Source organism: Mobula birostris, chromosome 2 (assembly GCF_030028105.1).
Source record: "Mobula birostris isolate sMobBir1 chromosome 2, sMobBir1.hap1, whole genome shotgun sequence".
Classification (NCBI taxonomy): Eukaryota; Metazoa; Chordata; class Chondrichthyes; order Myliobatiformes; family Myliobatidae; genus Mobula; species Mobula birostris.
Window position 1 is genome coordinate 106,817,193 of NC_092371.1, and position 22,141 is coordinate 106,839,333.

Below are 22,141 nucleotides of genomic sequence, written 5' to 3' on the forward strand. Positions count from 1 at the left end.
GTGAGTACAGAGTTTAAATATGCCTCATGCTGAATATTTAACCATCAAAGTTGCTGAATCCAGAGGCAAATTCAAAAGACACTGTTGGTGTTGAACTCAGTAATTATGGCTGCTGCCTATCACACACAGTTCGACACCCTGGCCACTAGACATGAGCAGAGTTTCTTCTGCTGATGTTCACCTTCAATGGGACTGCAAGTTAATATTCTGGATCTGTGATTAATAAATCAGTTCTACTTTAAACTTTGCCTCAGGTAGTTGCTGAATTTACAACTCACCCCATGTGCAATAGGGAGTGAACTCAATCCAGCTAGACCAGGGTCCCCAACCTCTGGGCCACGGACCGATACCAGGTCACGAAGTATGCAGGGGGGCAGCGGTAGCCGGAACGCACCCAACATATCTTTAAGAAAAAAGCCAAAGTAAACAAGCTAATTCATTAGGTACGATTGCGTAGAGCAAGTGAAATTGGCAATAGCCTCTGATCTGGGCCGACATTTACGTGTCGGGTGGCACCTAATTAATTAGCTTGTTTATTTCGGCTTTTTTCTTGAAGATGTGCTGGGTGTGTTCCGGCTACCGCTGCACCCCTGCATGCTTCGCGGCCCGGTATCGGCCTGCGGCCTGGACGCTGGGGACCACTGTGCTTGACTCTTCCAGTGTTTCTGCTCCATGATAATACTTTTAAATCCATCCTGCCTGGGGAAGAATATCCTTGTTGGCCAGAAGGGACTACAGTCTACAAATTATTGGATTTGAATGAATCAGGGACAGTGGAAGTAGACAAAAAGAACAACAGTCTACAAATCAGTGGATTCAGATGAATCAGGACAAAAGTAACAGACAATCCAAATGTCTTTGTTTCCCCCCATTTTGTGAACTCTGAACTGATACTTGCTCGGGGATAATCTAATCAGAGCAATTGAATGTGGACCTTAGGAGTTTTAAATGATGACCTGCTGAACCTCAGATCATTCTCAGACAAGTAGCTATTCATTACGTAAAGTGCCAGTCCTACCAAAGAAGCAATCTGTAATAATGTGTCTGGGTCACCTGGTTAAAGTAGTTTGGATCAGTCAGAGTTGAAAGGCACAAATGCACAAAGATGGGGTGCAGAAACCATGGAACAACATTGGTTGTAGCCCTGGACTAGAGCCAGTAAGAAGGTGACCAAAGTCGGTCAGCTGACCTTGAGCCAATCGGATGGAAATCCATTAGTTCAACTGATGAGGGAAACTGTAAGGGTCTGGAGGTTAAAATGTATAATGGTCATAACTCCAGTGTGACGTGTCCATAGTTTCGTTTTCTGTGAGTCCATAGTTTCGTTTTCTGTGAGCGTCACTTTATGACATATGATGTCGGTATAAACAGACATGCAGACAGATTGCTGGAGTCTTTCATTTTGAAGGCAAGAGCAAGAGAGTTAAGACTATGGAATGTGAGCTATCAGGTTATTCAAGCCGGGAGATAAGTGCTTGTTTTGTTCCCTGTGCAAACAAGCTAAGTTTCATGGTCCCTATGAAATTGTGTCTAAAGTTAATGATGTAGACTATGTAGTTAAAACACCAGATAGACGAAAGCCAACGCAGCTTTGTCATGTAACATGCTTAAGCTGTATCATGAAAAACAGACAGCAGCTGTGACTGTTGTTGTCAATAATAACGAATCTGACCTCTCTGGGAATTTACTAGATGATCCATCCAAGGCCTATTTTAAACCAAACATTATTTCAGCCAGATTGACAAATTCGACTATTTTGGAAAATATTGATGATAAATTGGCTCATTTACAACCCTAGCAGCAGCAGCAAATGAGGCAGTTGATCATGAAATTTAGGGATTTGATCCCTGATGTTCCAAAAAGAACAACAGTAGCCTCACATCATGTAGATGTTGGTGATGCCAAACCTATAGAACAGCATCCGTATCGCATGAATATTGAAAAATGTTTTCTTGCTGAACAAGAAATTGAGTATATGTTATAATTGATATTGTAAGACATTCTACTTCGGATTGGAGTTCATCTTGTGTCATGGTACCTAAACCAGATGGTAGTATCAGGTTTTGCACTGATTACACAAAGGTGAATGCTATAACGAAAACAGATGCTTATCCAATCCCTGGAGTGGATGATTGTGTAGATAAGGTTGGAAAAGCTAAGTTTCTTACAAAGATCAATCTGTTAAAAGGATAATAGTGTGTTCTATTAACGGATAGAGGCAGAAAAATTTCCGCATTGGTAACACCTGGGTTGTATGAATACAATGTTCTGCCATTTGGGGAATGAAAAATGCTCCTGGAACATTCCAGAGAATTATTAATTCTGTAATTCAAGGGTTGGAACACACAGACATCTGTATTGTAGATTTGGTCACAGGGAATGAGACTTGGGAAGCCCATATCTCTGCAGTGGAAAAGCTGTTTGAAAGGCTCTCGAAAGCCAACCTTACAGTTAACTCAGCTAAGAGTGAATTTGGCCATGCTCCTGTGACCTGTCTTGGTTATGTTGTGGGTCAAGGCAGGTTGGCTCCTGTTCAGGCAATTTCTGAGGTTCCCATACCAACTGGTAAAAGGGTTCTTAGAAGATTTCTGGGAACGGTCAGATATTATCGCAAGTTCTGCAAGAACTTTGCTGATATTTCCCTCCCATTGACTAACCTCCTGAAGAAGGATGAAAATTTTGTTTGGACAGAGCCTTGTCAGGTGGTGTTTGATAAATTGAAAGCCATCTTATGTCACCAACCTGTGCTCAGGTCACCTGACTTTGCAATGCCATTTTCCATAGCTGTAGATACCAGTGACAAAGCTGCAGGAGCAGTGTTACTACAAATGGATGATTATGATAATATTGACCATCCTGTAGCTTACTTTTCAAAGAAATTCAATGAACATCAAAGAAATTATTCCACCATAGAGAAGGAATTATTATCACTTATTTTGGCTTTGCAGCATTTTGATGTATATGTTTGTACAGCTCAGAAACCACTTGTGATTTATACAGATCATAATCCATTGGTGTTCTTAAGTAAGCTGAAAAATAAAAATAGAAGGTTGCTGAATTGGAGTTTGATTTTGCAGGATTATGATCTGATAACTCACATCAGAGGCAAGGATAATATAAATGCTGATTGTCTTTCTAGATGTTAAACTTGCAAAGTATTTTAATAATGGAGTGGAATTTGATATTTATATATGCTCTTGAAATATTTTATATTAGATTGTAGTGTGCTAATGATAACCGTATATGTAATGTTTCACATATTATAGTTTGTAGTTAAAATTTTGTTCTTACAAGCCAAAATTTTCTCCTCTTGGGGGGGAGGTGTGACATGGCCATAGTTTTGTTTATTGGGAGTCTACAGTTTCGTTTTCTGTAAGCGTCACTTTATGACGTATGATGTCGGTATAAAAAGACGTGGACAGACTGCTAGAGTCTTTCATTTCGAAGGAAAGAGCAAGAGAGTTAAGACTGCGGAATGCGAGCTATCCGGGAATGGCTCGCTACTGAAAAGGGTAAAGTCTGATACTTACCCATGCCCAAAGGATTGGGTTAATCAACAGCACACTGTGCATTTTGGAGACGTGACTGTCACTTCCTATGATCCATACGTGGATTTGTTGGAATAGTTTGTGGCAACCACTTTTGTTAACCCTTACATGGTTTCGGATATTTTATGTTGTAACCACTCGTGCTAAGAGATAGTCTGTGACTGTCACCTTGTGATATCTCTACATGGATTTCGGAATGACTCGACTGATAAGATCTTGGGCGACTGTTACTTCGTTTACCCAGCGTGGACCCTTTTGAAGAGTTTGTGATCGCCTCTTCGTTGCATTGTGAATTTACAAGTTTCTCCTCTCACCTACCTTGTGGATTACTGGAACTTTCTAAATTGCCATTCTCAGACTGTGCTTGAGTAAGATTTGTTAACTGTTAATAAGCTTGACCGTTTGGGAGCTACAGATGCAGAACACTGTTAAGTTCTGTTTAAGATAATAGTTTGTTTAATTTTCTATATTTTTGAGTAGATGTTAATAAATATAGTGGTTTAATATTAAAACCGGACTCAGTTTGTGATCTATTGCTGCTGTTATGTAATACCAGCAACCAGAGACCAACCATCACAGATGAGGAGGACCCCACAGACACGTGGAGATGGGGACCGCAAGGAACACCTGCCCAATGTAGACTCTTTACTGGGTAATACCTTTTCTCTTCATTGACTCTTCATGGAGGGTCAGGGAATTCTAGTGGATATCCACAGTTAGCTAGTTTGTGAATCCACGTGTTCTTTAGCTGAGACAATAAAGGTTACTTGTTGGTAATTACAGATTCTCTGCCTCTCTGATCATGTAATAATTATCATTATTACAAGATCTGTGTAACAAAACTGACATCCCTGTTGGCGGCTCGAAGATAAATCTTTCTTATCATTCAAGTTGGGCCATGGAGATAGGTAGATAGCAGATACTAACCCATATGAAGAATTCAGGAAAATCTGCAAGTTCGAAGGACTTGGATTGATTTGAATGGAAGGGATTCCTCTAAGAAATTTGTGTTGAGGAACTGGTCAGAATATGAGGGGATGGTTAGTCACCCTGGCTGCAGAGGGAAAACTGCTGGGGATACCCTTTGGAAAATCGCCCAAGGGAAGCTGTGGGGCAGGAAGTTTAAACAATTACTAAAACCAGTCACAGTTGGCTGTTGAATTGAGGATTTGATACAATTTCCACAGAATGCTAAGGCAGAACGGCACAGATTAAAAACGGAAAACGAATGTCGGCATAAAGCAGAAGCCAAGTGAGATAGGTTACAACAGGAAATATTAGAAAATCGGCATTAAGCAGAAGCTGACTGAGATAGGCTAAACAGAGAACACAAAAAGAGGTGAGAAAGAGCTTGAGAGAAAGGGTTACTATTTACAGGGTCAAAGGAGTGTGGACGATGCATATGAACCAGATTCAGTTGAAGTGTGAGAAATTACTTAAAGAAAAATGTAAACAAGAGGAAACCCCGAACTAGCAAAAAGTGATGTGGAACAATTAAGGAAACAGTGCAGTGATTTAAAGATGACAATGAATGTGATTCAGGAATCAGCACAGGAAAGGAAGAGTAACGCTGGCGATCATGTGAAGTGTTTAAAGCAGATACAAAAGCTGCAGGACCAACTTGCTGCACAGTGAAGAATGATATGTGCTTTCGGATCTGAAAGGGGAGGAAGGTGAATTTGGAGATATTGATTGGTATGATTTCACAGATGAAGCTACTAGATAATGGTTTTGATAATTACGAATGTTTTAATTTTGCCAAGGAACTCCCACCAACATCCTACCAATGGGAGCACTTTACATTCATGAGATTGGGAGGCAGAAGGAACAACAGATTATGGATTTAACCAAGGACCAGAAGAAAGATAAAGAATTCAACCAATTAATAGAAGGAGCAGGGTCTAAAATATAGAAAGACAACAAGGGAGTGTTTGTTAAAGATGAAGTAGTCCTATGTCATCTATGGGGACATCAGGGGTGCGAAAGCACTCTGGAAAAGATATCGGAAGTGTGCTGGTAGCCTAAGATGAAGGATGACGTGGAGCAGTATGTCAAGAAATGCTTTTCTGTGCAACAGATAATCCTGACAGAAATGTAAAGAAAGGAGCCCTCCAACACACCAGACCAGTGGAAGGGCCTTGGACTAATTTCTAGATAGATTATGTTGGTTCCTTACTGTCCACCCCAAGAGGGTACAATTATATTCTGGTCATAATAGAGACCTCTGTGAAGTGCGGGATGTTTTCCCAGCTAAGAGAAACACAGCAAAGGCTCTGTAAAAGTCTTATTGGAAAGGATATTCACTCGCTGGGGATCAAGGCATATATTTCGCAGCCCAGATAATGCAAGATGTCATGGCAGTTTAAGGGATCAAGCAGAGATTTCATGTACCCTGCAGACCACAGTCTAGTGGAATAGTGGAATTGTGGAAAGGATGAATCGAACACTAAAAAATATAATTGCAAAAAATGGTGAAGCCACATGGCAGGTAGTTTTGCCTTATGCCCTGATGATAATAAGGAATACAGTGGCATCAACAGGTACACCTGTTATAAGCTCATGACTGGAAGGGATATGAAAGGTTTGGAGGAGTTGTTAGGATTAGATTTGTCAGAATGTGAAATTGATGGGATTGTGTTGGAAAAGTGGGTACAACAATAGGCAGAGACAGTGAAAGAGGCCAATTATGTGGCAGCCCACCAAATAGGAAAAAAAGAAGTAAAGCTTACTGTGACTCAAAAGTCAGTCTTATAGTATTAAGCCCAGAGCAAAGAGTGATGATTCAAATACACCAAACCACCTCATTTTTAAATCCAAGGTTTGCAGGGGTCTTTGAAATTTTGGACAAAGTAAGTCCTTCAGTGTACAAAGTACTGACTTCTCCATGTAAAAGTGGGTGGTATCATGTCAACCAGCTGAAATGGGTGGACAAGAAACAGGAATATTATGACCATTGGCACAGAACAATTGATGTAGCCCTGATTTGGGAGACTTCCAAAAAGATGGGGACAGGTCCCAGCAAGGGGTGATTTTCAGTTCCCTCATCCTGAGAACTGGGGGAGTTTTGTCAAAAAAAAGAGGAAAAGGAAAATATGCCAGTGCTTGTCTCTCCTATCCTGAAATTAAGTTGTGTGAAGAAAAGTGGATGCCTTGTGTCTAAACACAATTGGGAGTCCAGATTGGATGGTCTAGAAAAACAAATCGAAAATATAGACACAAAATAACTTAAAATTTAAACTTGAAATAAGAAGAGAAATTGCCATTGTGTATTACAGGTTTAATACAACTTGAAGAGAATAATGTATTTTGTTGCAATGGAATTAACCATGACTGGAGCCATGGCCAGTCTTGCTCCAGAGCTATTACACAAACATATCAACGGTGAGGTCATTGCTTGGAGAACACTCAGTGAACAAAAGCAAATCTTCTCAATGGATATGGGTAATGTGGACTAACAAAGGAGAAATGGAGGACTCAGATTTGCATTGTACTGGGATAGATGGCTTGACAAAACCTTAGGTATTCCAGAAGGTACAAAGCTACAATTCCTATGCAATAAAATTCAAGAGGTGGCATTATTCAGTTTCCTAGGGGGGACAATCATGTCCGTCTTTAGGTCCGATTACTGAGCAGCCTTCAGGTAATGATGGCCATGGTAAGATTACAGTTCCATGGGATCACACTCAAGTGAATTTTGAGTGGCGTAGTGATCTATACAAGAGGTATGTTGACTGGGCTAGCCACTCCAAGTGTTTCTCAAAGGTTGCATCTATCATTATAAACTGTCCACAGGAGAATATAATACACTGGGAGAGTAGAATGGAAAAGGGCCTAAAGGAGACGGGGAAGAGTTTCTGTCAGGGCCCAGGCCGGGCCCTTTCTAGGTTTTTAAAACTTAGAAAAATCTTTACCCCACACCCTCAACTGATGGAAACTACACCAGTCCCTAAATGTAGTGATAACCAGTGTAATACAAAGGGGATAGGATTAGTGTCAGAAGATATGTGGAATTTGTTACTTCGGGACCAGGGTACCAGCATGTGCAGGTAATTTTTAATATCACTGAAATAATGGTGCTCACCTACAATGAAGCAATTATTTACTCACCTTTTTGGAGGATAACTAAGCAGTAGTGAAATTAAGTCTGTCAAAAGTAGAAGGGGTAGCAAGAGTCATCACCTGAGATATAGCCGAAATAAAAAGCCAGATAGTCTCTCCAACAGAAAATATCAGATATTACTGGAGAAAATTATAAAGATTAGGTACAAGCTATTCAGATTGGTTGAAATGCATCCCAGGTAACTCTGGATGTGGTTAAATTTCTGAAGCCCCTTCAAGATACAACAAATATGATTATTGACTGCATAGACTTAATGTCTAAGAAAATGCATAAAGCTGAGATCTGTGCTAGATATACTAGTTGGTTGCTACCATGATTGGCACTAATTTATTATAACTTGATGCACATGAAGTACCAAACTGGGTATCGGATGAGCAGCTAGAAGAATGGGTCTACATGGATATCCTTCTGTTCCCCACCAACATATGCTATTGTTATGAATGGTACTGGGAAAGGGATAGATTTATCAAGAGACCATTAGTCCTGTCGGGAAGAAATGACAAAGCAGAAACTTACAAATTGTGGTTTCAGTACTTAAGAAAACTGTTCATTGTCTACTTTGCCTGTGAATAATCTGTCTTTCTTACAATATGCATTGGTGGGACAGACATTATACAGCAACAGTGGACACAAGTGATACAAAGCTATATGCCCTTTGGAAAATCACTATGTTGCCATTGGGAATGCGACATTAGATCTGGCCATTGGAGGATAAACTTTGCCTCAGCCAGCAGGAGACAGTAATGAAGGAGAACGGCAAGATCCAATGCTCTGATGCAGATCAATATCTGTGGGACTAGATTGTTACTGAGTTGCCACTAGTTCCTCACTTGACTGCAAACTAGACAAGTGTTGTGGAGGAGGCACGGGAGATGATCCATCAATGGACTAATCACATTAAAATAATTAAAACACATGCTGGTAAGGCAAATGAAGTATTGTGTGAGCTAGCCTTTTGAGTAAGTTTTGGAATTGGGGAACAAATGTTGAAATACATCCATGGGTGAGAATAGTATTGCATGCTGCTGTAATACAAATTGTATGTACACTGATATCAACTGAGAAGGTGAAGGCTGAAATAATGCAAAACCTAGGATAATATTTTCATGAAACAGTAGAGACTATGAAGTGTGTAAATTTAGGAAATAAGTGTTAGTATAATTTATAGAATGTAAATGTTACACACCAACTGGGGTTCCTTGGAAGCCAACTGAATGAGAGGAGGAAAGGATCCTAAGGTAAATATCTTTTGATCAAGAGTAGGGAGATCTTGGCCAGAAGGAACAGCAGTTTACAAATCCGTGGATTCAGGTGAATCAAGGACAGGGGATGCAGATGAACCAATTGTCTTTGTTTCCCTCATTTTGTGAACTCCGAACTGATTCTTGCTGTGGGGTAATCTAATCACAGCAATTGGATGTGGAGACGAGGAGCTTCAGATAATGACCTACTAAACCTGAGACTATTCTCAGATGAGTAGTTATTTATTATGTAAAGTGCCAGACCTACCAAAAAAGCAATCTATAATCTCATTAGACTGAGTGTCTGAGCCGCCTAGTTTAACTGGTCTAGACCAGTCAGTGTTGAAAGACACATATACAGAAGGTGGGGCTGGGAGGAGGGAGAAAGCATGGAACAACATTGGTTGTAGCCCTGGACTAGAACCAGTAAGAAGTTGACCCAGGTAGGTTTCACGGTCCTGATCGGCGATTCCCTTTAAATTTCCTGTGTCACGATCAGGACTGTTGACTCCTTGTTCTCCTTTATTCATTGTTTCCCCGTGTTTCTCGGGTTCTGTAATTAAAGGTACTTGATTCTCAGCTGAACCAGCACTATATAGTGTTGGGCTCCCAGCTGCTTGCTGAAGCAAGTGTGGGCAACCTATCTTGTCAGAACGAGCCAAGTTACATCGTCGGCGTGAGTTCTATTTGCCTCTCCTCACCTATGCAGGCCTCCTACCTCGCTGGAGCGGGTTCATCAAGTTAACTCGTCGGAGTGAGGCACTAGCTGTTGTTTTAGTCCTGGTGCTGAGTCGTGAGCTCGTCGCTTCTTGGAGCCATTTCGTGTGAAGTTAAATAACTGTCTATCGTTGTGTGGTTTTTGTCTCTTCGTGTCCTTGCCTCCCCTGAGTACGTCCAGCCGTTTATACTACTCTGAATTGGGGAATCCTGTCTCTTAGTGTTCTGCATCTTGTGTCTAAAGGCTGATTTATGCCTCTGTGTAGTAGCCTACGTTGAGCATTTATCCTTATGCGTTGGTATATCTGCGTTGGTCTGCAATTCAGCGCCAAAACGTTAGTTGGTGTTGGGCTTTCTGTGCAACTGTTGTGTTTCTAAGTGTTGAAACTCCAACCATTTATTTCGTATCAGTGTACACACAGTATACTGGCAATCACCATGCGAGTTTTGGCTTCAGGTGGAAGTCACCAGGCTGTAGCAGCTAGCTACAAACTGGCGTCAAGCACAGGGTCCTCCATAATTTTGGCGGTCTGTAAAGCATTGCAGCCAGAGTTCCTTCCCTGCCCTTCAGTCGCCCAATGGGAAGCTATTGCGGCGTAGGAGGAAATGTGATTCTACCAAGAGGTCCAATCACAGTTGTTGCGGTCTGTATTGCCGCAACGCGTAGTTCAGACATCCCACCCTGCAGAAACTTATTTCAGGGAGGTAGCACCCCTCCCGCGCAACACCATATTCTTTCCCCCCCCCGTCGACCTCCAAGGGTGTATGTAATACTTTGCTTAGTGATTTTTGTCTAATCTGTAAACCGTTGGGTATATGCAGCAACTGTGAGATTAAAATGTACTTATATTGTCATGTGTATTCTATTACAACTCTAAGCACGTGTACGGGGAGTTTAGCCTCATTACGTAGGACAGCAATAGCGTAGCTCCTTAGCAGCTAGTTTAAATAACGTTAGCTATGCTGTAATGACACCTGTTAAACTCACCTCAACATGTCTTTTACATTTTAACCTGCCATAGGCAATAGAAAAGCCAGCGAGCAACACTGTCATTATTTTTGAGGTCTACTATAAAGCCCGCCCACAGCGAAAACTGATAGGTCTACTTAGCAGGGGTCCCCAACATTTTTTGCACCGCAGACCGGTTTAATATCGACAATATTCTTGTGGACCGGCCGCCTGGGGCGGGGGTGGGGTGGGTTAATCACGACCGGAATATAGGTGATAAGTCATAACGTTTGGATATTAAACACACAGCGCATATTTTCCCCGTATGAACGTACAAAATCATTGCAACGCACCAATATCGCTGAATCAATGGGAACCCTGGGCTTGTTTTCCTGTAACAAGACAGTCCCAGCAAGGGGTGATTGGAGACAGCGATACTCGAAGCGGGTTCCAGTCTGTTCCGCAATTTAGTTTTCGTTGCATTCATTGCAGAAAAGTCTCATATGATGAAATGGAAGCAACGTTTTCAGTGCTTTCGTGGCTATCTCAGGATATTTAGCCTTGACTTTGATCAAGAATGCCCCCAGAGATGTTATGTCAAACATACTTTTCAGCCCGTCGTCATTTACAAGCTTGAGGAGTTGATCTTTTTCCCGCGCTGACATGGATGACGCGCGGTAATGACCTTGTGTGCGTTCGAGTTCAACAGTCCGTGACAGGGAATGAGGAAAGGTGCAAATGCCTCGTATCGTTTCATATCGCCAAATCATATTGTTTCCTCACGGCCTGGTGGTTGGGGACCACTCTTAGTACGAAGAGAGACCAATCAGGATGCTCGCTCTCGCTCTCAAAAAAAAAAAAAAAAAAAAAAAAAAAAAAAAAATCTATTTCCGAGATATTGTATATAATTTCCGAGCGGCAGGGAGTCACTATCGATATGCGGGAGACTCCTGGATCTTCCGGGAGAGGTGGGATGTCTGGCGTAGTTCCATTTTTGGGGAGGTGTGCGTCAGGCTGCGGTGTAGGGTACTCAGCTACGCCGTACCTACTTGTCGATTTGACGCACAAGTGTATATAAATTGGCCTTGAGAGTCCCAGCCCTATGTCCTGTACTCTAGGAGGGGTCCTGGCTCTGTGGTCTGTGTCCAAGGCTCCGAGAGTCCAGTCTGTGGCCAACTTTAAGGTGAGGCATCTTTCATTGCTTGCTTGTGAATAAACAGTTGCTGTTGTGAATGATCAGCGTCTGCTCTTTCTCTTACCCACAAAATTGCTTCTGTGCAACATTTGGTGCTGTGAGCAGGGTTCAGTAAGTATAACAGGAGTTCACAATGTTCAAGGTTAAGTGTAAGCATAAGAGTTCCACCTGCAGGGTGTCCTGAGTCCTGGGATAGAGTGATAATAGTGCTGGGTTTGGTAGTCTCTCCTATCTCCTGGCAGATCATGACAAGCCAGTGGATTGGTCATGCAGCTTGGACTCTCACGGGGAGAAGATAAGACATCACATTGCTGACCATGTTTGCCTTCCCAGATGGTTGGGGGGTTAGGGTGCAAAGGGATGCTTTTCAGCTGCTGGTGGCCTTCTTACGGCACCAACACAAGATGATTGTACAGAGAGAGTCGGAGATAACAAGATTAAAGAATGAAGTGGAAGTGCTGCAACAGTACTGCACAGACCCAGGCCAGGGATCTAGAAACTAAGGGCACAGAGGTAGCTTCCCAACTAATGAAGGTGTAGACATTAGAAGCAGCTGCCAACCAGATCCTGCTAAGGTCCAAGCCTTGACAATGCACAGAACTGACTCCAACACGTGGCTGTGGAATGGAGATTTCTGTCCTGTTAGTGAGGATGTAGAAATGGAAGAAGAGCAGTGTTTCAATTAAGCACCCCCTCCCCATTACCACAGGCCACTCCAGTATCCCATACCTAGCATGGGGCCTCTGTCTCCTTCCCTCGAGGAAGAGGAACCAGGACAAGTGAGGAGCTGTACTCATCTCTCTAAGATGGCAGAGCCTGGAGAGTTTTTTACCAAGGAACTAAAAGGATTGGGGTATAGGTACTGGCAGAAGTTGTGTGAACCTCTGGCCATGTGGTTGGTGAGGATATGGGATGAGGTGGGTATTGGAGTGAGCCTGTCTAACAGAGTTGGGAATCCTGGAAGGACTGCCATCCCTAAACACAGTTAATACCACCCAGAGGATGCCACACGATTTCCTTGGAGGCAATGCCTCAATAGGGGTTCAGGTGGTAGTGGTGGTTAAGATATGGTATGGTTCTCTCCTTGAGTGGAATTTACAGGCCTGGGTTGAGTGGTGTACAGTAGAGAATGGGACTATGTCCCAACAAGAGTGAACTTTAGTTATAGGCTTATACAATGGTAAAGATAGTAATAACCTGCCAGAGGGTTCTAAACTAACCCCTACCCTGGTAGGGCATTTGGTACATCCTGATGTGAAAGGAATAGTGTTTCTCTTAATGGGATCAGCAGTTGGCAGAACTGTAGCGGACCCCATTCATGCTGGAAGGGTTGGAGTATGTGGAAAAGGGTACATGCAGCTGGGTCCAGAAGCTGGATGAGAAGGTGCGGGTTGGGTGATTCCACACACCAGCAGCAGATTAAGATGCACCATATTGAAGCCAACACATCTCAGGAAACTGCAGCGGCTTTATGTAATACTGCAGTAGATAGAGCATCACCAGCCTGTATGGTCATGGTGTGTTCCGAGGAGGAGGATTGTGGTTGCCTGGTGATCTGGGAGCACTACAACAGTAGGCATCCAGGAGTGGATGGAAGCTCAAAGGGTGGCGTTATGATGAGGCCAAAGCAGTGACTGTTAACTGCCCAACCTGCCAGGGGTTGGCCAGCAGGGCCCTTGGGATATATTCGCAGGGCTATGGGAGCCGGTTAGATCTGTCCCATTGGACCTCTGCCGTGACAAAATAAAAAGCTGTATTCCCTGTCCTAGTGGCAGTGCTGTGTGACCATGCTGACCAGGAAAACACAATTAAATGTTTATAGCATTTGCCATTCATGCATGTGGTTGCGTGGGAGAGTCAGTGGGCCAAGCGTTCACATTTTATGGGAGCTATGGTCCACTAAGGTAGGTGATTGTGGCATGTGGACTAGGGAATGCATGGTGGCAACACACATCAAAGTTGCTGGTGAATGCAGCAGGCCAGGCAGCATCTCTAGGAAGAGGTTCAGTCGATATGCATGGTGGGTAGATTTGCCAGGGGAGGCAGGAATGCCATGGCTGAATACCCAATGACTAAGCACGATAGAGTGAGTTTGTGTCTCCCTACAGCAAAGTTGACCTGAGGTGAGAGGTACGGTAACACGTTCTTGTGGATGGCCTAAGAATATGCAAACAGAACAAACGTGTCAGATTGTTGAACCTTCCACCACCTTCCCACCCCTCCCCCACTGCAGAAGGACTGCCATTGACACCAATTCACTTTGATGACAAAGAAACAGACTGCTGGGGGATTTTGTCCGGTTGCTTGGGTTTTAGCATTCTGTTTGGGGTGGGGGGAACCGGGAGAGTGTAATCTATTCCAACCAACCTCACCCCAGAGCAAGGTAGCTACTTTAAAGAGTCTTATCTTTAGTGACCCTTGTAGACTGAGTGCTTTAAGGGCTGGTATTTCCCTTATTACGTACCCCGTAACTGGGTTGCCAAACCAGCAGAAATGGATCACTCAGTTGGAGTCTGGATTACTAGATCTAAGAAAGTTTTATTAAAGAAACAAGCAACACAGTAATCGAAAGGATAATAGATGCACCAGTTCAGCAATGATACACACATGTGCACAGAATTAGGATAACAGGATCAATCAAGCTCTATCATTGTCTAGGGGTAAATGACCAATTTCAAAGTGACACAAAAGTCCAGTTCAATTTAGTTCAGTTCGCTGTAATCGTTGCCATGGTGATGGACAACGTGGGGGGAGGGAGAGAGAGAATGAGAACGACTGATCATTCAGAATGGCTTCCACTCACAGACCGGCGATATTGCTCACAAGCAGCTTTTGGGCGGGTCCTTTGTGATGTCACCTGAGGTCACTGACTGTGACCCCTCCTCCAGATGTGGTCGATCCTCTGCAGTGAACCCGGCACCCAAGCGAGGGTGGACACACACCGGGTTCCCGCTGATTGTACCTTTCCACCCTGTGAGTTTATGGCCCGGTACTTCCCACCGACTTGTGAGAGGCGCACCGCTTCCAGGGTCTCGTTACCTCGGGTGTCGTGTGTCCACCTTAGCGAACCTGTCCCTTTTTATCCCCCTGCTGGGGTATCGCCTGTCCATCACTTCAAACAGTTCGGGGTTCAAAGAGGGAGCCGCTCTAGACAATACCCAGACTGATGGCTCCTTTATTAATGCTGCTTCATTGTTCCTTATCTCACCTTCCCCTGAGGACAGGTGGCAGACCAACTGCTGATGCCACTGATGCTAGCCCAGGCCAGCAAACATCTTAATTTATGTGTATTCTCGTCACACCCTGCAGACAATTTGTTGAACACAGGGTCCCAACTGTTTCCGACAAGGAAGGGTACAGAATACTGGTGCAGATGATATGACAGGCACAGGTCCAACCAGTCAGTGGGACGTGGCGAGTGAGCAGGACCTGTATCTTGGGACAACGGTGTCTAGACTGAATGTTGCTGTGAAGGTGGGTGCTACCTGGCTGCTGACTGGCACTTATTTACTATGTGGCTGCTGGGCCTGCGCTGAGCTGCCCATGGGATGGTATGGCTGCTGTTTTCCAGGATACGCGGTGTTGTACCTACAGCTCAGCACCCTGCTTACAGTTGTCAGCATTGTAGGAGAGCTATCATGGAGGCAGAAAGGCTTAGCATAATAGCCTTTCCCAAGTATGGTGTGGCCTGCTTGTCCTGGGAACTGATACTTAAGACCCCTGTGATGAAGGCGCTGGCTAATGAGACAGCCTTAGCTCACAAGCACATGGAGAATATGTACTGTACAGTCACATCTTCCAAGAGGTGAATTGTAAGATGGAAGATTATTTGTTGATGGAACATTGTTTCAGAAGTCCCTTCCACCATGCTATTAATAATGGGCCAGCTCGAGTTATGTAGACACCTTCCCATTGCTTAGCTCCTGTGCTCGTGGCACCAATTTCTGGTCCCAGGTAACATGCTGCCATACCTGCAACCGGTTTCCAGTCTTTAGGTGTATAAAGGGGAACCTACATGCTCTCTTGTGCGCGCTCTCTCTCTCTCTCAAAACCTTGCCAGGCTGTAAGTGTGGGCAGTGCTGGAGAAACCATTTGGACCTCACCCATTTTTTCTTGTTGCCAATTGGTGGGCTGGGGATTGGGGTTTGACGTTCTTGCCATTGTTTCTCCATGTGGATGACAAGAGGGGGGTTGAGTGGCTGGTTTGGATTTGCAAGTTTTTGTTTTTCTTTTCATGTGGGGGGGTGTTTGATTGCTGTCTTTCTTTCAACTACCTCTATGGTTGTCTGTATCCTATAGCTATCTGGAAAAGACAAATCTTAGAGTTGTATTCTGCATACATACTTTGATAATAAAATGAACCTTTGAATCTTTGAGGTGTCTTGCAGTTAATAGGAGGAAGGGCTTGTGTACCTAGTTAAGTAGTTGTTCATCCCATGTTTAATCTTGTTGTGCAACTTGGATAGATTTAACAAGTGTACTAAATGCTTAGTGTTGTAGATTCTCTAGTCTGGGTGACTTCGATGAATGTTGTTGGACTTGCATGTGAGTAAAGTGTTTCATTGCTTGCTTGTGAATAAATGGTTGTACTTGCCTGCAAACAGAGGCGACACTCCCAAGTCCCATACTGTTGTCAATCCTCCCCGGGACTCGGCATTGCTTATACAGGGGTGGGGGGCAGCCAGGGGTCCCCTCTCTTAAATGAACTTTTAAAGATATTCATCTTCCATTCAATCACTAAACCTTATTCAAAGCACCAAATGTTGCAAGGAAAAAGCTTCGGGGGTCTGGTAAGTGAGACAGAAGACAATGATTATGAACACAAAATACTCTGCAGATGCTGGGGTCAAAGCAACACTCACAACACACTGGAGGAACTCAGCAGGTCGGGCAGCATCTGTGGAAATGATCAGTCAATGTTTCGGGCCAGAACCCTTCGTCAGGACTGTAGGGGGAAGGGGCAGAGGCCCTATAAAGAAGGTGGGGGGAGGGTGGGAAGGAGAAGGCTGGTAGGTTCCAGGTGAAAAACCAGTAAGGGGAAAGATAAAGGGGTGGGGGAGGGGAAGCAGGAAGGTGATAGGCAGGAAAGGTGAAAAAGAATAGGGGAAAACACAATGGGTAGTAGAAGGAGGCGGAACCATGAGGGAGCTGATAGGCAGCTGGGGGAGTGAGAGTGAAATAGGGATAGGGGCAGGGAGGGGGAGGGAATTACTGGAAGTTGGAGAATTCTATGTTCATACCAAGGGGCTGGAGACTACCTAGACAGTATATGAGGTGTTGCTCCTCCAGCCTGAGTTTAGCCTCATCATGGCAGTAGAGGAGGCCATGTATGGACATATCCGAATGGGAAGCAGAGTTGAAGTGGGTGGCTACTGGGAGATCCTGTCTGTTGTGGTGGACAGAGCAGAGGTGCTTGATGGAGCGGTCCCCCAATCTGCGTCGGGTTTCACCGATGTAGAGGAGGCTGCATCAGGAGCACCGGATGCAATAGATGACCCCAACAGACTCACAAGTGAAGTGTTGCCTCACCTGGAAGGACTGTTTGGGGCCCTGAATGGTGGCAAGAAAGGATGTGTAAGGACAGGTGTAAGGCACTTGCGCTTACAGGAATAAGTGTCAGGTGGGAGATCCGTGGGGAGGGATGTGTGGACCAGGGAGTCATGGAGCGAATGATCCCTGCGGAAAGCGGAGTGAGGTGGAGAGGGAAAGATGTGCTTAGTTGTGGGATCCTGTTGAAGGTGGCGGAAGTTGCAGAGGATAATGTGCTGGATCTGGAGGCTGGTCTGGTGGTAGGTGAGGACAATGTCCTTGTTGTGGTAGCAGGAGGATGGGGTGAGGCTGAAGTGTGGGAAATGGAGGAGATGTGGGTGAGGGCATCATTGATGACTGCAGAAGGGAAACCACGATCCTTAAAGAGGACATTTGAGATGTCCCGGAACAGAAAGCCTGATCCTGGGAGAAGATGCGGTGGAGATGGAGGAACTGGGAATAGGGAATGGCATTTTTGCATGTGGCAGGATGGGATGAGGTATAGTTGAGGTAGTTATGAGAGTCAGTGGGCTTACAGAAGATGTCAGTGGACAATCTGTCTCCAGAGATGGAGACCAAGAGATCAAGAAAGGGGAGAGAAGTGTCCGAGATGGACCAAGTGATTTTGTGGGCTGAGTGGAAGTTTGAAGTAAAGTCGATGAAATTGACGAGCTCAGCATGGGTGCAGGAAGCAGCACCAATGTAGTCGTCAATGTACCGAAGGAAGAGTTAGGGAGCAGTACCAGAATGGGTTTAGAGCACAGACTGTTCCACATAACCAACGAAGAGGCAGGCATAGCTGGGGCCCATGTAAGTTCCCATAGCGACACCCTTAGTCTGAAGAAAGTGGGAAGAGCCAAAAGAGAAGTTATTAAGTGTGAGTACCAGTTCCGCCAACCAGAGGGGAGTAGTGGTGGTGGGGAACTGGTGAGGTCTATTATCCAGAAAGTAGCGGAGGGCTTTGAGGCCGCCTTGACGGGGAATGGAGGTGTATAAGGATTGGACATCATAGTGAAAATGAGACGGTTGGGACTGGGGAACTGGAAGTTATTGAAGAGGTGAAGGGCACGGAATGTATCCCGGATGTAGGTGGGGAGGGACTGCACTATGGATGACAAAATGGAGTCCAGGTAGGCAGATACAAGTTCAGTGGGACAGAAGCAGGCAGAAACTATGGGTCTACCGGGACAGTCAGACCTGTGGATCTTGGGCAGCAGGTAAAACCAAGCGGTACGGGGTGTGGGAATAATGAGTTTAGCGGCTGAGGATGGAAGGTCTCCGGAGTTGATAAGGGCAGTCATGGTACGAGAGAGAATGGTTTGATGTTTTTTGGTGGGGTCCTGTTCCAGGGGTAAGTAAGAGGAGGTGTCAGAATGCTGCCGTTTGGCCTCAGTGAAGTAGAGGTCCGTCCACCAGACTACTACTGCACCACCTTTGTCAGCAGGTTTGATGGTGAGGTTGGGATTAGTGTGGAGAGAGTGGAGGGCAGTGCTTTCAGAGGGAGTGAGGTGGGAACAGGAGAAAGGAGTGGTGAGGTTGAGACGGTTGATGTCTCATTGACAATGATTATGAAAGAGCACATTAACCATTTATTTACAGACAAACAGTAAAACATTCAACCGAACTGCAACAAAGTTACCCTATGTTACAGAAACCATGACACTAAACATTTAGTACACTCAAACTCAACAGGTGCTTCATTTGACCTCCCCAAGTGACAGAACTACTAAAGGAAACAGTCAACAGATACTTAGCTAAGAGTAAGCTTTGGCCCTGCTATAACTGCAGCATACTTTCCCAATGGTTCTTCGGAGATGGTTACAATCTCAGTGTGCAATGAATGCCCAGAGACAAAGAAAGCCCCAGACGCCCTTGAAAGTGGACATCAGTGCCGTGGCATACAAAACAACCGAAGGGAAAGAGCTGCTGTAGTCTTCAAATGGGCTAATCGATTCCCGACACGGTAGAAGCAGCTTTTGACTGATAAGTAAACTAACCCTTCACATTGCAATTACCTAAGCTACTGAAACACCAGCCAGTTCACGCAGGAGAGCAGATATGGCTGTTGTGAGTGTGAGAAAGATTTTAATTCAGTTAACTCTCCTTGTGAGGATCTGGCAAGTTCACAATAAGTAGAGGGCACTCTTCTGTCCTGAGTGAGTGAGTCAGTCACCCACTTGCAGAAACAACAGCAACTTCACATCAGGAAGTAAGTTCAACAAAGCTGTATGTTAAATTTTTAACCAGCATGGTAACTGAATCAGATTGTAAGTTCTCAACTGGTTGTTATTGTGAGATGCTGCGGTTGTGGCGGCCCATCACAGCCAGGACTGACCCGTGGTCACTGTACACTGGAGGGATTTGTTCTGTTGATGTTAGTTTTGTGTTGGACTGGTGTTTAATGTTGTGGATCTGTGATAAATACATCAGTTCTATTTCAGATCCTGTGTCTCAGCTGCTTAGAGTCTTTGCCACATGGCCAGTGTAGTGTAGGGAGGCCATTCAGCCCAGCTGGTCTTTGCCTGTGCCCCTATTCCACATCAGTGCTTTTAAATGTATCCCTGCTGCTGTGTTGTAACAGGTCAGCACTCTGTGGGTGAAGAGGTTTCCACTGAATCTCCTCTATGACTTTCTGCAGACCGCAATAGAAGGCGGGTTCACTGCGAATTTGTCTCATATATTCCTCATTCCTCAGGGCTCTGGGCAAACAGAGAATGTCACGACTGGTTAAACTTTCTTTCCTGCTCTTTTGAAAGTTTTGGGTTGTTTTCACAGATTTTGAAGGGCTGTGCCTCATGCAGCTGGGTTGTTGCAATACACTGCTCTCTAAAGGCTGAGCAGAACAGTAGGTAAATGTTTGCTGCAGGAAGTTGAGAATCCAAAAAGAAGCCAGGACAGGCCAAGCTTTGGGAGCTCTGAAACGTGGTGGAGGCTAGAGTGTATTGGGGGGGGGGGGAGCGAATCAAATCAGGAGGATGTGCCTACAAATGAAAGATCAGAAACATTTGAAAACTGATTGAAAACCAAGTTGTTTATTTTAGCAAAATGCTGGAGAAAGTGGTCAGGCAGCACCTATGGAGAGGAATTAGCAGACTCTTCACTATGCATACTCTGTTTATTCTTCTGCAGAGTTCGTCGACACTTTGTGTGTGTGTTGCTTGTTAACTGCAACCAAATGCAGAAGCTCTTGTGGTTTATATCAGACATCCCACCTCTCCCGGAAGTTCTGGGAGTCTCCTGCATATCGATAGTGGCTCCCTGACGCCTGGAAATTATATACAATATCCCAGAAATAGATTTTTTTTTTGAGTGGGAGAGCGAGCATCCTGATTGGTCTCTCTTCGTGCTAAGAGTGGTCCCCAACCACCGGGCCGTGAGGAAACGATATGATTTGGCGATTATGAAACAATATGAGTCAGCTGCACCTTTCCTCATTCCCTGTCATGCAAACTGTTGAATTTTAATGCACACGAGGTCATCAGTGACCCAAGAATCAGATGACCCAAGACGTGCAAAGGAATGGGTTTGTGACCCATTTGCGAATGTCCCTGGTAAATCATCCATGTCAGCACGGGAAAAAGATCAACTCCTCGAGCTTGCAAATGATGGTGGGCTGAAAAGTATATTTGACGTAACATCTCTGCCGGCATTCTGGATCAAAGTCAAGGCTGAATATCCTGAGATAACCACGAAAGCACTGAAAACGTTGCCTCCATTTCCAATATTTTTCTGCGAAGTGGAGTTTTCTGCAATGAATGCAATGAAAACTAAATTGCGGAATAGACTGGACATAAGGAACCCCCTTCGAGTATCGCTGTCTCCCATCAGCCCTCAATAGGACCGTGTTGTTGCAGGAAAACAAGCACAGGGCTCCCACTGATTCAGCAATATTGGTGTGTTGCAATGACTTTATATGTTCATATGAGGAAAGTATGCGCTGTGTTTAATATCCAAACATTACTTGAGATGTTATGCTATTGACTTATAAGTGACTTATAATTCAGTGGTTCCCATTCTCTGGGCCGCGAAGAGTGCAGCGGTGGACAGAATGCACCCAGCACATCTTTAAGAAAAAAGCTGAAATAAGCTAATTGATTAGGTGCCACCTGGCACGTAAATGGCAGCCCAGATCAGAGACGTTTGCCGATTGCGTCGTCTCTGATCTGGGCCGCCATTTACGTGCTGGATGGCACATAATCAATTAGCTTGTTTATTTCGGCTTTTTTCTTAAAGATGTGCTGGGTGCGTTCTGGCTACTGCTGAACCCCTTCATGCTTCGCGGCCCGGAGGTTGGGGACCACTGAGCTCGACCTTTCCAGTATTTCTGTTTCATGAGAATCCTTTTAATTCCATCCTGCTGTTCACCTCTCATGTTCCTTTTGGTGATGGGTTCCAGACAGTCTCCACTGTGGGTGAAGAGGTTTCCCCTGAATTTCCTGCATGAGTTTCTACAGACTGAAGAAGAAGACAAGCTGACTGCAGTTATGTTTCTCTCTCAGATCTCTTGCCTGGGGAAGAATATCCTTGTTGGCCAGAAGGGACTACAGTCTACAAATTATTGGATTTGAATGAATCAAGGACAGTGGAAGTAGACAAAAAGAACAACAGTTTACAAATCAGTGGATTCAGATGAATCAGGACAGAAGTAGCAGACAATCCAAATGTTTTTGTTTCTCCCTATTTTGTGAACTCTGTACTGACAATTGCTCAGTGCTAATCTAATCAGAGCAATTGAATGTGGACAGAAGGAGTTTCAAGTGATGACTTGCTGAACCTGAGATCATCTCAGACAAGTAGCTATTTATTACGTAAACTGCCAGTCCTAATAAAGAAGCAATCTGT

The 22,141-nt window shown here is 44.4% G+C and overlaps 1 pseudogene; it reads left to right on the top strand.

Moving 5' to 3' along the window:
- Positions 1-22,141, top strand: part of LOC140210813 (uncharacterized) — an 80,317-nt pseudogene that overhangs the window by 45,684 nt on the left and 12,492 nt on the right.